The sequence below is a fragment of the Scyliorhinus canicula genome, chromosome 17 (assembly GCF_902713615.1).
Source record: "Scyliorhinus canicula chromosome 17, sScyCan1.1, whole genome shotgun sequence".
Lineage (NCBI taxonomy): Eukaryota > Metazoa > Chordata > Chondrichthyes > Carcharhiniformes > Scyliorhinidae > Scyliorhinus > Scyliorhinus canicula.
Window position 1 is genome coordinate 61,035,123 of NC_052162.1, and position 18,109 is coordinate 61,053,231.

At 43.3% G+C, this 18,109-nt stretch overlaps 1 protein-coding gene across 1 annotated transcript in view; it reads left to right on the forward strand.

The window, feature by feature from the left end:
- Positions 1–18,109, forward strand: part of LOC119952109 (ecto-NOX disulfide-thiol exchanger 2-like) — a 336,912-nt gene that overhangs the window by 166,575 nt on the left and 152,228 nt on the right. The window lies entirely within an intron of this gene.

Genomic DNA, 18,109 nt, shown 5'->3' on the forward strand with positions numbered 1-18,109 from the left:
AGTTCCTTTATGCCATCTTCATCTTTATGAAGACATAAAATCCAACCTCACATGTATAAGTCGTCCTGAAGGGCATTAGGAACAAAATGCGTGTTATACTCCGCACCGGATATTCCTGGGAAATGCTACACCCGAATGCTGACAGCCTCATGGGCTTTTGGCATGTTTTTAATGTGGTAGTGCAGGTCAGCTACAGCAGCGTCGTCTTTTCATTTGAAGTCAACTCTAAGTTAATAACTGACCCTGGGGTCTCATCCCCATAAGAAACTTTTCACCCAGTACTTCTCTTTCAAAATCTGAAATGTCTCTACTCGTTTGCCAGTACTTCCCCGAATATAATAAGGGGCTTTGCAAACTTATTTTCATTGGCACAATTGGCAAAACCAAACCTCAAGAAAACATCGTTATACTGCTTTTTTCCCCCAAGTTAAGTTTTTTGAATGCTGCAGAGGCCCTGGAGCTCTGTACAGAGCTAACACTAGCAGTGCTCTGCTTTCCCTGAATTGTCAAAAACGCCTTTGCCGAGCAGATTCTGTTGTGAGATCCTGTCCAATAGGTAAACAGCCTATTTGAGTCTCTAGCCATCTCTTAATTTTTAGAAAACCATCATCTTAACAGTTCAGTTGCCTTGCTTGCCAATAGTTCCAAAATGGGAGCAACACTGCTCCATGATTTGGGACCAAAAACATACCTGGAGGTCGCTCAAGTGCGTGCAGGGCGCATAACCTGCTCTCTGCTGCCACGTCTGGTCAGAAGACTCCACTTAGCCGAATTTATTTACATTTAAAAGGAGTCAGTAGCCACCATTGTCGATGTAAAAGCCAGTAGCGGCTGTTGGGCCCTTCTTCCACAATTGAGGCCACCGCGACCACTCTGTGACCCTCCCGATACCCACCTGCGGGTCATGATCCGCACTTTGAGAAATCCTGCAAAAGTGCATGCTGTTCTCAAATTGTAGCATTTTGCCTGACTTTGCCTGATCTAACGAGTGTACAAATCATTCCCGAAAGCAAACACTGGGTGTTGGATCATCAGTTGGATCATTTTCTGTTCTATCAGTGAATTTGTATTTTATTTTTCTGTTTTCATTTGTTGCAGTTTCTCTTACAAATGTTGGAAAAAAACATAATGATCATCTGGAAATATCCACATTTCAGCAGTAGTTTGCGTGCTTCACTACAAAGATGCAAGTAACATACCACAGAAATTCAACCACAACAAAAGAAAGATCTATTATGGATTAGAAACTCTTTTTAAAGTAATTGTAAGGGCACGGTTTGGTTTGTTAGGACTATTCCTTACTGTTTCCACTTGTTAATGCCCTCACTCAAATTCTGCTCCTGTGATGTGTTACATCTTCTACTCTGACTATGAAATGACAAAATTTGTAGTTTGCTTATAGGGCAATATGTAATTTATCCTGTTAGACTGCTGCTTGGAGAGCAAGGAAGAAAGTTGACCCGAGGAAATGAGGGCTCTCCACTTCAAAAGCAACAGTTATTGAATTGTATCACAATGTACTGATTTTAAATTCCATTCCAGGTAGCAGGCATACCTCCTACCAAAATACAGGAAAATTGAATATGCCATAAATTAAGATTTAGTGTATTTTCAGAATTTCAATGTTTGATAGCAGGAGACTTGTTAAGCTTAATTCCATAATGTAGACAAGATACTTCCAGGGAAATAAAATTATATTTCAACAAAAGCACTGAGGTGGAAGTGAAACTTTTCTCTTAAGGGCGCGATTTAACAGAAATGAAGCAGAATCCTATGTCGAGCGCGTTTAGCCAGGTGTTTCCTGGTGCTGGCAGCGCTGAGAACTACCCCGCTATTAAACAAAACACTGCTTCATTTCTGGGCCTCGGTGAGGAACGCCACACCAAGGACACACTTAGTCCAGTTTCCTGCACGAACAGGATCCGCTCACCATTGGATCCCTCGACCCACCACTGTGGCCTCCGGGGATCCCTCCCCCCAGCCCCAACACAAGAATAAGGAGGTCATCGAGCCATTGACTCCATTTACACCTCCCGCTGCCTGGGGAAAGCGGGCAGCATAATCAAAGTCCACTCCCACCTGGCTTACTCATTTCTCCAACTTCTTCCATCGGGCAGGAGGTACACAAGTCTGAGGACACGCACAAACAGACTCAAAAACAGCTTCTTCACAGCTGTTACCAGAGTCCTAAACAACCCTCTTATGGACTGACCTGATTAACACTACACTCCTGTATGCTTCACCCGATGCCGGTGTTATGTAGTTACATTGCGTACCGTGAGTTGCCCTATTATGTATTTTCTTTTCTTTTATTTTCATATACTTAATGATCTGTTGAGCTGCTCGCAGACAAATACTTTTCACCGTACCTCGGTACACATAGCAATAAACAAAATCCAAATCCCCCTGCATTCCACCTCAAGAGCAGGGCACCCCCCCCGGCCCAGTCCCCAGCATGGGCATGATGCCACATGTGAGGTCCAGGCTGCTCTGGAAGTACCATGGCACCTGCAAGGCATTGAGGGTGCTAGAATACTACCCTGCCCAGAGCCCGACCGCCCAGGGGCCCTCAATCGTCTTGGAGACCCTCCAAGTGCTTGGTCCACGTTTATGAAAACCAGTGATAAACGGTGCCTGCTTGGGGTCTCCGAGGCGAGGCTGTTAGGTCCCGGGCGCTGAGTAGATTCAACGTAGGCATATTCAAGTGAGACTAATTGCTCACTTAAATATGCAAATCTGGGTCACGACCTCAATGGGCGGAATCCGTATCACAATGCCGTTGCGAGATCTTGTTAGGGAAGCCTCACGTGGGATTTACCGGCCTTCCTCGCGTACTGAGTCGGGCACGTCAGTCGCCCATGAGGTGGTTCCCGCCTGAGGATTTGGTTTTTTGGCCATTTCTGCCTGATTTTTGGGAAGAAATTGGTACAGTTGGACAGAATTGGATCCCTCCTGTCAAGTGATGTCTGGGGGGGATAGAATACAAGGCATAAGTCGGATAAGGGATCTTCGTCCGATTCGGAGTGGCAAGGTCTTTGTGGCATCATTGCTCCCTCTGGATGACTGAAAAGTTGGTGGACTTCTTGTCAGGTGATCTAGGGAACAGCGACAAGCTGTTGTGGAGGCGATTGAGAGGGCCGTGGCGCCAATTCTTACGACCTTGGACATGTTGGATCGTCGAATGGATGTATGGGGACGACAGTTAAGAAGGTGGCTCAATGATCTCAGCGATCGGATTGTCTCTTTGCAGGCAGAGATGGTGTTGTTGGTGGAGGAGCAGAAAACCAGAACAGGTTGATGACAAAATTTAAGCATTGTTGGGCTGCCGGAGGATCTGCGAGATACAAACGCCACTGATTATGTGTCTAAAGATGTTTGGGAAGTTGGTGGGGTCTTTTTGACCTCTCCTGAGTTGGATGGGGCCCATGATCGCTGAAACAGAAGCCGAGATTGGGGAAAACACCATGGGCGATTATTGTCCAGTTCCATAGATATACTTTGGTAAGGAGCGGTTCCGGAGATGGGCGAAGGACAATTGAGAGTGTAGATGGGAGGGCCATCCCATCAGAATATATCAGCATGTCCGGGCAGAGTTGGAATAAACGTGCGTGGCATTTAATAAGGCTAACGCGGCTCTCTACAAGAGCAATGTGCATTTTGGGATGGTAACCGGCTCATATTTGTGTTACCTTCAGAGACAGAGATCATTGTTTCGACACTCCAGAGGAAGTTAAGAATCACGGATTGGGGGTAACTGAAAGTTTTTTTTGTTTGGTCATATGGCGCATTATTGTTGCTACGGTGTTTATTGGTGGGGGTTGCATCAGGGTGAATTTTGGGGTTGTTTATTTCATAGAATTTACAGTGCAGAAGGAGGCCATTTGGCCCATCGAGTCTGCACCGGCACTTGGAAAGAGCACCCTACCCAAGCCCACACCTCCACCCTATCCCCATAACCCAGTAACCCCACTCAACACTAAGGGCAATTTTGGACACTAAGGGCAATTTTGGACACTAAGGGCAATTTTGGACACTAAGGACAATTTAGCATGGCCAATCCACCTAACCTGCACATCTTTGGACTGTGGGAGGAAACCGGAACACCCGGAGGAAACCCACGCACACACGGGGAGAATGTGCAGACTCCGCACAGACAGTGACCCAAGCCGGGAATCGAACCTGATATCCTGGAGCTGTGAAGCAATTGTGCTAACCACAATGCTGCTGTGCTGCCCAAAGTGTGTTGTTGGAACTGTTTGGGAGAGGGGACTTGGGTGGGATTATCTGTTTTCTTCCTATAAAGTTTGATATTGAGGTTGGGTATGAGTTTGGGGCTGTTTATAGATTCATTGTGTGAAAGACATTGAATTTTACTGTGGGTGGGTGGGTCACCCTGCTAGCAATTTTGCTGGTTAATGGGAGCAGAGAGGAGTTGGCTGCAGCTGGTTACGTATGGGGGAATTTTCTTTTGTTCCTTAAGGTTAAGAGAATCGATTTTGGTATTTGTTTTGCCAGGGAAGGTTTTTTCTATGGTCACTTGGTATCCAGGGGAGGGTCGTGCGGTTGTGCTGGTTGAGGGGGCGAAGTAGTTTGGTGGTGGGGGGGGGGGGGGGGGGGGGGTGTTGTGCCAAATTGGGATGATATGGAATTTATTAAGAGGGTACTGGTTGCTATTCCCGATCTTGACTCGTATCGGCTAATTATGGGGAGTGGTGGAGACTTCAATTGTGTTTTGGACACGAGGCTGGGCAGGTCAAGTCTTTAACAGCATCAGGAGTGACAACAAAGCTGTTGGTGTTCATGGAATAGATGGGGGTGGGGCAAACATGTGGAGATTTAAGCATCCAAGTGACAAGGCGCAGGGTTCTCCGTTGGTTGATGCCAAAATCACAAAACACGATTGGGCGGAGAATAGGTTCCAACGCTAAAATCACGGTGGGCGCCGATATTATGCCGTCACCTTGACAGCGGCGTCAATGTGAAAGCACGTACAGCAAATAAAGTTTGCATATCGTTAGCAGGCCTGACCGCGATGCTCTGCCTCCGATGGGCCGAGCTCCTGACGGCGCGATTCACTTGTGCTTTTACAAATCGTGAAATTGGCATAGTGGCTGCTGAGGGAGACAGAGGGGGTATGGAAAGTGTCCAACATCGCCATAGATTTCTGACAGTTGTGCTGCTGGGGGCTTTTGGGCCGGGCGTGATGGGGTTTGGGGTGGACGGACGGACACGGAATACCATTGTCACAGCCGGAAAGGCAGCCATGCAGCTGTGCATGCCGCTGATAGCCCACTGTGAACTTCGGGCCATGTGTCGTATAGGTGTCCTCCCAAGCCATACCCCCTAGCTACCCTCTAGCCCAGCTGACTCATCAACTGTATGGTGGCCACTTTTGTGGCTGTAGGAGAGGAAAAAGATGGATGTCTTGGCCTTCGCCTTTCTAATACCCAGAGGCTAAATCATGCTCGGGTGGAGTCTCCGGCACCTTGGCTTCTGCTTGGGGACCTCGTGGAATTTCTGCACCTGGAGAGGATCGTACATGCCATGAGAGGGTTGTTGGATGGGCTTCAGTCAAGGTGGCAGCCTTTCATTACCTCTTTTAAGGAGCTGGTAATCGTCAGCTGTTGTGGGGAGCAGGGGTTGATCAATATAGTCAGGTTAACTTTGTGGCGGGGAGGGGCGGAGGGGGAACTCCAGAGGGGTTGGGAGGGTTAATCTGGGTACAAAATTGGGTGAGGATGGGTTGTGTTGTCATAGAATTTACAGTGCAGGACGAGGCCATTTGGCCCATCGAGTCTGTATCGGCCCTTGGAAAGAGCGCCCTTCTTAAGTCCACACCTCCACCCTATCACCGTAACCCAGTAATCCCACCTGTGTCGGGATATTTGTGTAATAATGAAAAGTTTGTTTGAATAATTTGAATATTTTGGCTGTTATAAACGAGAATTTTTGAATAACATTTTAAAAAATGATTCATAAAGGGGTAAAAGAAAAGCCTTATTATATCTTTAGAATTTTTTTAGTTATGAGATTGGAGTTTAATGATTTTAAAAAGTGAAAAATTATTGTTGTACATTACTGGAATTCAAGACAAAAGAAATGTAAAAGCCTATAATTAAGTGGTGAGAGCATACATGACCAGGTTGTAAGTGAGAACTGACAGGTCAATTGTATTTTGTTCTTCTGTTATTAACTCCAATTTGCCATTTCACATTGTTATCATCTTGTAGCAATAACATTTATTATCACATGACATGTTGTTAATCAGAGGCAGCTTAATTGAACTGTAAAACTGCTATTGATCTGTCATTCTTAACTTGCAACCTAATCATGTATGTTCATTATAATTTATTATAACCCTTTGTTACTTTATCATGAATCGTAATGTTTAATGTCTTTTTCATTTAGTATCATTAAACCGTAAATTCATAAATGAGGAAAAAAAAGTTCAACCGAATAGCTGAGGAGTTAATGGATCTTTACTTGGTGCAGCTGATATGGATCATTGCTAATTGTTTCATAATGTTGATCAGTTTAATGTATTTGGTTTGTTACACTCTCAGTTGGTGTTATAACTGATGGGAAGATCCCAGAATGCAACCCTGGCTCAAAAGAGCACTAATTAGTTTTAACAACAAGAAAAAGAACACTTATTAAATATTTTTTTAATGGATTATGGTGCAATACTCCTTTGCTTTCCCCTTATATTAACAATTACACAGATTTAAGATTAACGCGGATCACAAAGTACATCCTAAATTATAATTGTCTCCTCAACACAAGCCCCTTTCCAGCACATAAGAATGACTGGTAAGACATACTCCTCTCTGAACCCGAGTAAATGTCTGTAGATTCCTTCTCAAAGATCCCCCCAGATGATTCTAATACCATGAGCCATCTTGTCTCACTGAACTCCGGCTTCCACATGAGTGATTTCAAAAGTCTCTCTCTCAAATCTTCTTTTTAAGTTATGCTGCTTCCATCAAGGTTTCACTTTCAGGTTTCATATCCCTCCCTTCAGATTTCCTTTGTCTTAACGGCTTTTACATAAACTCCAATGTCCACAATTATTTTAAATAATGTTTCCCAAACTGTAGTCAAACCCTACCGTCACTGCAGATATCTTTCTGGCCTATCACGATCCAATGCCTTTTCAACTCTTGTGATTTTACGGAACAGGAATCTGTTCTAGTTCCCAGTTTCCTCTATTCCATTGAAAACTTCTCTTCATTTCTCAAATTTTTTTAACTAATTACTTTGTCGCAATATAAATTGGTGGCACCACTTATATAAATAACCTTGCTGTTAGATTGTAACCCTTTTTATAGCCATGGTAGATATTAATTGCTGAGAAAACCAAATCTCAGAGAAGCTTGGCTTAGGAACAATAACCCATTTTAATTAACTGGTCTTTAGGTTTCCGGCATCTGTTTTCTTAACCATTGCTCCATGGTATGACTTTTCTTTTTGCAAGGCTGAGAGGTGTTCCCCCTTTAGCCTTCTAAAACCAACTGCTTCGAGCAGAACTGAGAGCTGCCTTCTCTCTCACTACCTATCTCCAGCTGCAATCAAATTAGTTGAACTAAAACTTAAAAGCTTTTCTACTTAACAAGACCCAATTGCTAAGCAACACATTGCTGGTTTATTCACTCATCACGTAGTAGCCCTCTCTAAGCACAATAGAATCATTGTTGGAATTGAAACCAATCCCCGCACATAAAAAATACCTTTGCCCAGCAATGAACCTAACTATAGGTCTTGCCCTTTCAGGCTCAGAAATATTAAATGAAGCCCACTTAAAACTATACCTTATTACAAATATTTACAGATATAAATTTCTCAAAACTAACTTTATTTACCTAAAAAGTTGAATTCATAATACTCTTCCTTTGTTTCTGATAAGTCTAACATGCAATATTGGATAAGCAGAAATTTCCTCCAATTAAATATTGAGAAGAAACCATTATTTTAAGTTCCCGTTGAAAATTCCGATCCCTAGCTACAAACTCCATCACTCTCCGTAGCATGTGTCTGAGTCCTAACCGTCAGTTGACAATTCTTGGTGTCGCATTTGACCCCAAGATGAACTCCTGACATCACACTTGCTTTCCCTGAGACTATTTCAATCTCCATGACATCACTCAACTTCACTGCTATCACTGCCAGTCTGGTTCTGACTGAAAGGTTTTTAATGTGATTGGTTGTTTGAATGATGACATCACTACAGCTTGATGCTGGAAATACCCAGTAAATTACACTAAATAAAGTGCATGGCAAGTGGCATATGTGTGATGAAGTCCTGACCACTGAGATCATGAAAACTCTGCGCACAATTTTTTTTAAAAGGTCTGTGGAGAGTACGCTTAATAATGAAAATGAAAATCGCTTTATTGTCACGAGTAGGCTTCAATGAAGTTACTGTGAAAAGCCCCTAGTCGCCACATTCCGGCGCCTGTCCGGGGGGATAATACATCCAGCCCGTGAACTCTTACTTCTCTCACCACATGTGGCACCTGACTTGTTGGCTATTTTGATTTATGTTTGAATTTGTCGCAATAAATAAATATGATATCACAGATGTAAATTACCTTGCTCTCAGATTGTTTCCGTATTATGACCACTGCAGTTGTTAATTGCTGGGGAAACCAAATCCCAGAGAGAAAGTTGGCAAAGAGGCCATACCCCATTTTTTTAATTCTGAAAATGAGATCAAATTTACTAATCTCTGCAGCATAGCATTCCAGTCCTACTTTGGGGTTTTAAAAATTGAAAGGTTTGTTAGGTAGAAAAGAAAACATAAGCACACAAGATCATAGTCACACAGTTAAAATAATCTTATAAAACATTCCTCAAAAAAACCCCTATCTAGTCAGACCCACAAGTAAACATCACCCAGACAATACTGATTCATGGGTGTTTAACTATAAAAATCCAGTAATATTACCCAAGGCAAAACCACTGTCACTGTTAAAGGTATACCACATAATCTCTCAAACTCTCCCATTCTGTTGAGGGAATTCAAGAAACTTCAGAAGCAAGACTGCTTTCTGAAACCCAAGCTTTACTGGGCGGCTGATGCAAACGTTGTACCTTCTCTCAGCACTGAGCTGTTTTCAGGAGGTCTCCCCCATGAAGTTAACACAAGCTCGACATTTTTCCTCAAATATCCTTTTTCCCTTTCATCTTTGATTCAATTTTCCTCAGCACCCCTGTGAACTTGACTTTTCCAAAATATAAAAATCATTTATGTTTTTCCTAATGCCTTCCCTTACGAGTCAAATAAACCTTCCCTTGTTTATTTATGCAACGTTGCAAGCTGAAAAAGCCTTTTACTTCGCTTTGAAATTTTAGAACTGTAAAAACAAATCCCCCTCTATTTCATAATGCAAATTTCTAAATTTTACTATAAACCCAATTGATCCTAGTTTCATTACAAATGCATGCATTTAACACCTCTGCTCCTTTCATCTCTCAATTCTTCCTGACAAGCTGTCTCCATTATCATTTACAAACGCACAAACTTATTTACAGCATAACACAATATTCCCCAGAAATAACATCCATTTCCGTACCTGCTATAACTGGTTCATAACCTTACGTCAAAACCTGACCGAAGAGTTAACAGCTGACCATGTTGTCTCAAACATGATTATGAAGGAGCATGAATTAGCTGGTTTGTATTGTTCAGCTCACTAATATTAAGATGAAAATAATAAATTTGAATCTAAATTTAATTTGCAATGAGGATTAATCAATAACCTCATGCCAAAGGAGTGCCTCCAGGCAACAGCAATCATAACCTTTCACATTCAGATTGAAGGTGAGAAGTGTCTGTCTAAAACTGGTTTAAACTTAAATAAAAGCCATTTGAAGGGTATAAAGACGGAGTTGGCTAAAGTGGAACTAGGTGAAAAAGTAGGACAGTAGAGATGCAGTAGCAGATTTTTAAGGAACCATCTTCAGTTGCTTTATCAATGAACTCCACTTCATCATAAGTCAAAAGCGGGAATGTTGGCTGTTTTACAGTGTTGAGCACCATTTGCGACTCGTCAGACCAATGCAGGACAACATTCAGGCTTGGGCTGATACGTAGCAAGTAACATTTGCACTACACAAGTGCCAAGCAATGACCATCTCCAACAAGAGAGAATCTAACCATCTCATCTTGACATTCAAGTGGTACCACCTGTAGAATCCGACGGGCGAGAAATACTCACCAGGCACACGGTAGAATACAAAGTAAAGAGATTTCTTAAGATACATTACTAAACTCCCATGCCCCAAAAGGTCACCCTCCCCATCATACCCGTGACGCAGATAGCCATAAAATCCAGGAGACGTGCGGGCAAGGGTACCCAAGCAAATTTCTTCTATGGCTTAGTGGCATGCCAGTGATTTGAATAGCCTTTACAACCATTAACATTGAGAGGAATGTTAGCATTGGGCCTTGAACCTTCAACACTCATGTTTCATTAGGCCCTCATCTATGAAAATGTCAATGGCCAAAGCTGTATCTAGCCACTCTAGGAAGTGAAAGGCCGCATGCCACTTGATGCAGTCATTGTCTCCTAAATCAGATGCTACTTGCTGCCACAGAGATGCACACATAGTTGGAGAAACCATCATGGCTGCAGGTCTTGTGCTTTGGCATAAACAATGAAGCCATCTATATGTTAATGAGGCAACTTGAATGGTAACCCTCCAATGCAACTGAGCAAGCATAACTCCATGGTGTATTTTAATTTAGTAGTGATATGTAACTTAGTCACTTTCAATAAAGAGGTTGACATGTCTCCCTGACATTAGATATGGGTGAGTAGCTAATGTGAATCAGTTTGGCATCACATGAATGTGAGAGTCACAAAGGGGGACCACATAGATGCGTATGCATGACACTTAAAATGACAAGACCATTGTCATGAACAGTAAATTTATTTATGAAGGTGCAAGATAAATAGAGTGAGTAAGCACTCATTACCAAGAAATGGTATCAAGGTTACATAATCTTTCTAACCCTACTGCTTTGTTTTAATAGATCCCCAAAGTTCACAGCACAGATGAAGGCAGCCTGCTCACTGCTTTGTCTGATGTCTTTGATTTTGGCGGATGTTCTCTGCAGGGCTTGGCCTGCTTTGGGTCTCCCGCTGTGAAGCATATGCACCCTCCTTGGCCTGTGCAGCGTAAGGTGATGGGTGTCACAGGCAGGGGGAATTGGAATCAGCTGAACATTTGCAGAGTCCTCTGAGTGGATGGCCCCCAAATGTCCAGCTGCTGATCCTCCCCCTAGTGGGTGCTTGAGGGCCCCACCTGACTTTTCGAGGAGATGGGGCACCTGGAGGGAGGACGATGCACATCACTCTCCTCCCCCGCCTAACCACAAATGGATTCCACCAATGTGCTAGTGAAGATACGAGCGAAAATCTAGCAGAACGTGCCGGATCAAGATCTACAAGGCAACCAGCACCCTTCCCATGGAGACCTTGAGGTGCTCTCATGTCAAAGCCACAACATCAGGCAGGATGTGGAGGGACTCCGCCATCCTTCATTGTAGTCTGTTGGCTGCCACTCGCAACTCTACCCTCTACCTGTAGTTCTGCTATCAGTCTTTGCACCTCCAGCATGTTTGCAACAACTGCTTCCAGAAGTTCATCATCTGACCTAGGCTCAGTGGGTGCTTGTTCTCCAGCAGTGAATGCTGTGATGGGTCTTTTTTCAAATGGATCCTCAACGTCCTTCTTGGATGTTCCGGAGGGTAGGGCTTATGTTGCCTGTGCTGGGTTTTCTGGGCCTGCTGTTATCTGTAAGAGAAAAAAGATAGATTTAGTTCATGAACAGGACGAATACAACATTGAAGGTCACTCACTGTGAATGTCAGGATATGATCAACTCATGAAGGAGTAATCCATACTTGGCTTGCTGGCAGAGGCTGATATCACCTTCACCACAAGAGCGATCTCTGTCCTCCCTTGCCAATTCAAAGGTATCTTCCTCAAATTTGGAGATGCTCCTCGATGATAGGGGCTGGTTTAGCTCACTTGGCTAAATCGCTGGCTTTGAAAGCAGACCAAGCAGGCCAGCAGCACGGTTCGATTCCCGTACCAGCCTCCCCGGACAGGCGCCGGAATGTGGCGACTAGGAGCTTTTCACAGTAACTTCATTGAAGCCTACTTGTGACAATAAGCGATTTTCATGTTGCCCATCCCTCCACCAGTCCCTGATTTCTCCCTCTTGTTGTGGGCAAGTTTGTCCTGCAAGAAGACAAATAGATGGGATGTGATGAGAAGGGATGGAGCAGAGGTTGGGAAGCATGCATGCCTGCCTGCTGTGTGTGCTGAGTCCTGCCCACCCCGCTTCACCCTGTCCCCCAGTAAGGGTTTCAGATGCTGTTTGTACAAGATGATAAGTGAGGTGCTGGTGAATAGGCTTTTACTGCTGATATCTCCCCTGCTAATATGGTGAACGATCCCTCAGCTGCATGATGCTTTAATTACATAATGCCGTTATGAGTGAGAGAGTTTGGAATGAGCTGAAGGTTGACTTACCCTGGCAGTGCAGTTGAGATAATTCACCCTTTCCTTGCTGCCATTTTTTTTGGTGGTTGCCCATTTAGCTGACCTCCTTCGAGATCATGAACAGCTCACCTATATATAATCAAAGTTTCAAGTAGAAGATCAAGCATGTGAACCCGACTCTCTGATCAGCAGGAAACATGCCGCTAATTCGCCTACAACTGCATTTGGACTTCGGAGCGGAAAATTCAGCCCCTTGTGTGAATTTGCCGTTTAAACATTAGGAAGCATAATTAATAAATATTAGCATCAGGAAAGTTGCAGCTTAAATATAAATTGTCAAACATAACATTTTGCTCATGCTGAAGCAACTTACCATTTAATACTTTTTCCTCAGGATCTGGAGGTCGTTTGTAAATTAGTTCTGGTATTCTCCAGCAATGCTGGAACCCTGTTACTGATCAAGAAAATAAAAGTACTCTTCCAGTGCTTGGAATTAAATACAGTCTAATCAGTGAAAATAAGCTAACTTGGGTGCCAATTTGGAGAATCTGCCTCCCGGTACCAACAAATATTAAGGGCAATTATAGAATCCGAGAATAGAATCATAAGAATAACTACAGTACAGAAAGAGGCCATTCGGCCCATCGGGTCTGCACTGACCCTCTGAAAGAGTACCCTATCGAGGTCAGGGCCCCAGCCTAACCCCTTAATCCAGTAACCCGACCAAAACTTTTGGGAACAAGGGGCAATTGATCATGGCCAATTCACCTAACCTGCACATCTTTAGATTGTGAGAGGAAACTGGAGCACCCGGCGGAAATCCACGCAGACACGGGGAGAAAGTGCAAACTCCACACAGACAGTCACTCGAAGCCGGAATTGAACCCGCGTCCCTGGGGCTGTGCGGCTACAGTGCTAACCACTGTGCCACCGTGCTGCGAAGATTAGGAGTAAGGAGTAAATAGATTTTAATTCAAATGACAAAATATCATCCCTTTTTTGATTTCCTTGCTTTTTTTTCCCATAAATTGTAAGATGCATCTGCTTTGAAATTTAAAACCATATTAAAAGGGGTGACAAGAAAGGACAAGGGTCATGTCTAGTTTATTTGATAAGTGGGCCTTCAGCATTTATATTTTGATGCTGTTGAAGTGTTCTGACATTTCTGTTCATCGGTGCACTAATGCCGACTAATTCAAGCTTGGGTGGGGAAAATTTATTATGTCAAAGTGATTGGAAAATATTGCAGGAGCAAATTCAGCAAAGGGAGCAATTTTAGAACCTGAAGGAATTTGAGGTTGGTTTAACCACATTCTGGATTGATTTCTGTGATTTTCATCAGTTATCTGTGAGAACTGAAACTCCATAGCCTTGATTATTGTTATATGTTCCTTATTATTATCTGCACTTAATTACTTACTTTGTGCTGACAGCTGATCTCTCAGATTTGGGGTGCTGCAGGTTTTTTGTTTAAATAGTGTACACAAGAATTGATTAAAAGTTCCACTTCATGACGACTCATTTTGAGATATGTGCTGCCATTCATTAAGCTCCTTTACACTTTCAGCCTCTATATTCTTTCTGTTAATTTACTGCTGGAGTTGACGGTGCTTAATCAATAAAAGGAGATTAAATCATTAAATGGTATTGAAGAGAGGCCTCATTTATTTAATTTTAATTTGTTCAATTTTAAAAGGAGTTGGGGTAGTGGGTCTATTTCATTGAGTTTTACCAACGTTTTATAGGCCATTTGCTGTGGATACAAATCTCTTATGGCTGCTAACTCTCATGAGAGGACCATAACAGGATTTGCAGTGAGATCATAGAATGCGCCCTTCCCTCCGGAGACATACTGGTTTTGAACCTGCTTACCATAAGTTTAAACGTGTTTTAATTTTCAAAAACAACTTAACATCAGATGTCCCTCTGTAGACAGGAATCACCAGTTGCTTCTAAAAATGGACACCAATCGTGATAACCAAGCCATAGACTCTGAGTTCAGTATAGCCCCTGGGTGCTGAGGGAAATGGCTGGACAGTGCCCTGGCACAGGCCCGACATTGCCAGGTTGGCATTAGGGCCTCTAGGGAATCCCATTGGGGGGGGGGGGGGGGGGGGCGCAAGGGCAAGGGATGGAAGTGTGTTCCCATTTATGTGGACGGAGCGCTGGTGGAGGAGGGCTTATTCCTGCATGGCAGGAAGGGAGCGGAGGAGAGTTAAAATCGGTGCTTGCCCCATTGCTGGTGGAGATGTTTGGGGGGGGGAAGGGCAGGGAGGGGGGGGGGGGGGGGGGGAGAAGTGAGGTTTAGGGGGGGGGGGGGGGTTGTTCAACTTGTCTGTCATAGGGAGGACCATTAACTGCACTTTGAGATTGGGGCCCCCTTTAAAATTGGTGCCCCAATCTCTGAATCCCAGCTTTGCCAGAAAATATAGCTCCCCACCCCCAGGTGGCTATGTGATAACAGCAGTTTGATCTGGCTTGAAAAGGTTGCTGTGAAACCAGCGAGTTTTATGCTGCTGTCCTCACCTGATCCACCATTCTGTGCAGTCATTGGAAAATTTAGCCTTAATTTCTCAATTATATATTCACTCCTTCCGCGCGCACCCCCCCCCCCCCCCCCCCCCCCCCCCGGGCAAACTCCCCATTATGTGCCAAAAATTGTATCCTATTCTTGATGCTTTCAGTAAAAATAGAACTACAATTTTATTAGGGCTCCTGATGCCACACTCTGTTAAATTCTGTCTTGATGTCAAGGGCAGACACTGTCGCCTCATCTCTGGCAATAGCTCTTTTGTCCGTTTTTGGACCAATGCAATAATGAGGTCTCAAACCGATGTTCCTGGCAAGACCAAAACTGAGCCTGCACATTAGGCTCATCAACATTTGATTAAAATATTTAATATTTCAGGTGTAAACTTGGATCCAAATTGGAAGATTGACCTTCTTTGCTCTTCAACAAACTTTAGGTTAAAGTGATTATTTTATTATTCGTTCATGGGATATGGATATCATTTGTAACCAATATTTATTGCTCATCCTGAGTTGCCCTGCAAATGATGAGTTATGTTCTTGAGTCCACGTGCTGAAGCATCCACAGTGAAGAGTGAGGATTTTAACTCCACTATGATGAAGGAAAGGTGATACATTTCCAAGTCAAGATAATGTTTAACTTGCAAGGCAATTTTCATGCCGTGGTGTTCAATGTGCCGGTTGCCTTTGCTCTTCGAGGTGATAATGGTTCTGGATTTGGAAGGTTCTGTCGAAGCCTGGGTGAATTACTGCAGTGTTTCTTATAGATGGAGCACATTACAGCCACAGTACATTGGTGGTGGAGGGAGTGAATGTTTACATTGGTGGCTGGGTTGCCAATCAAGCAAACTATGTACTGTGTGGTGTTGAGTTTCTTAAGTGTTTTTGACACTAGTTATCCAATCAAATGGGGGGTATTCCCATCACATTTCCTGACTTCTGCCTTGTAGATAGTAGACAGGCTTTGGGAAGTCAGGAGGTGAATTACTCAGTGCAGAATGCCCAGCTTCTCTTAACCTTCTGATGTGAATCGTCAAGAAGGACGTACTTAAGCTCCCTCCTTTTGGAGATGGTCAATGCCTGGCTCTTGTGTTCCACAGATGTTACCTGGCTGACTGTGGTCAGGCACACTCCACTCTGAAACCAAGAAACAGACATCACCCAAGTGAACTTCTGTGGATTTCTCCTCAAATCCCTCCAGATGATTGTCAAATGAGTGTTTCCAAACTCCATTCTCAGAAAGATATGCTTTAAAATCTTCTTTCAACAATGCTTTCCATCAGCTGTTTTCATCAAGGATTCACCTTCAGGTTTTCCAACTAGTCTTTCAAACAAAGGTTTCTGTCAGCTTTTCTGGCATTCCCCTGCGTTTCCCAATTCTCCTTTCAGCGTTCCTTTGTCTTGAATTTCCACAGTAAGAAGTCTTACAACACCAGGTTAAAGTCCAACAGGTTTGTTTCGAATCACTAGCTTTCGGAGCACTGCTCCTTCCTCAGGTGAATGAAGAGGTGGGTTCCACAAACACATACGTAGACAAATTCAATGATGCAAGATGATACTTTGAATGCAAGCCTTTGCAGGTAATTAAGTCTTTACAGGCCTCTGCTTTGAACATACTCCATGACTGAGCCCCCAAAGCTCAGGGATAGATAATTCCAAAGATTCACTATCATCTGACTGAAGAAGTACCTCCTCCCCTCGGTCCTAAATGGACTGTCACTTATTTTGAGACGCTGGTCTCTAGTTCTAGATCCTCTCAACCAGGAGAAACGTACTTATTGCATCCACCCTGTTGAGTCTTATAAGAATTTTGTATACTCAATTATATTTGAAGATAGATTTATACCACTGTGCTTTTGGAACCTAATGTTGTTGATGCAACATGGTGGCACAGTGGTTTGCACTGTTGCCTCATAGCGCCAGGGACTGTTCAGTCCCTTGGGTGACTGTTTGAAGTTTGCACTTTTGTTCCGTGTCTGCATGGGTTTCCTCTGGATGCTCGGTTTCCTCCCACAGTCCAAAGATGCACTGGTTAGGTGGGGTTATGAAGTTATGGGGATAGGTAGGGGGAGTGGGCCCAGGTAGGATGCTCTTTCAGAGAGTTGGTGCAGACTCGATAAGCCAAATTACCTCCTTCTGCACAGGAAGAATTCTATGGCATGCACACACTTGTGCTCCATTATAATCAAAGCTCCGCCAAAGTACACAAGACAAAAGTAGTTTGGACAGATGTAAAGTAGGCACATGTATAAATATTAAGCTACAGATTTTGCAGAGTGCACCCACTGACCAATATTGAGTTTCACCCAGTTAACACTACACATTGATTGGTATGTGTTATTTATGTCTCGATCCCTGGCGGAGTGTGCTTCCGGATTAGGTTTAATTTTTTTCAAGGGTCCTAATAGGCGGCGGTACAAAATAATTATGAACATTTCTGTGCCAATTAGCAGTATATTTTTTCAAAGAACCCCCTTCTTGATTCTGTTAGGTTTAAAAATATTGTGGAATGTGCAAACAAATCAAGAGCTGCATTGGCAAAGTCCTGGTAACTAACCGGGAAATGGTGTGTGATATTCAGAAATCCAAATAAGAAATTGTTGACTTAAATATATATGAATTAATGGAGCAACAACTGTAAATATAAAAAAATACACTCTACTCTGATCTTGCCCTTTAATACTACTTAATTAAAGTCTTGTATTTTTCTGGTGGCTTTTTTAAAAGTCATGTAACAAGTTATTCCACCAGTGCTTGCTATTTAGAATAGTGGGCTGAAATTTCAACAGGCAAATGTGAGTCAGAAGAGAACCCTCAGCCCATCAAATTGATCTTGTTTCAATTTGTGGTGATGACGTCTTTAGCAGCTGGCACCACCAAAGGTAAATTAGAGGACCTCTCCTTGATCCACCTGCCCATAGATGGAATTTGCCTAGCTACTCCACTTGATCCTCCCTGATATTCTTCTCAGGATGACATATTGAAAGATTTTTGGTTTGAATGGGAATCCTAACTCTGGCCGCATACAGTAACCTATCCTCTTTGAGATACATTATATTTTTCTGGCA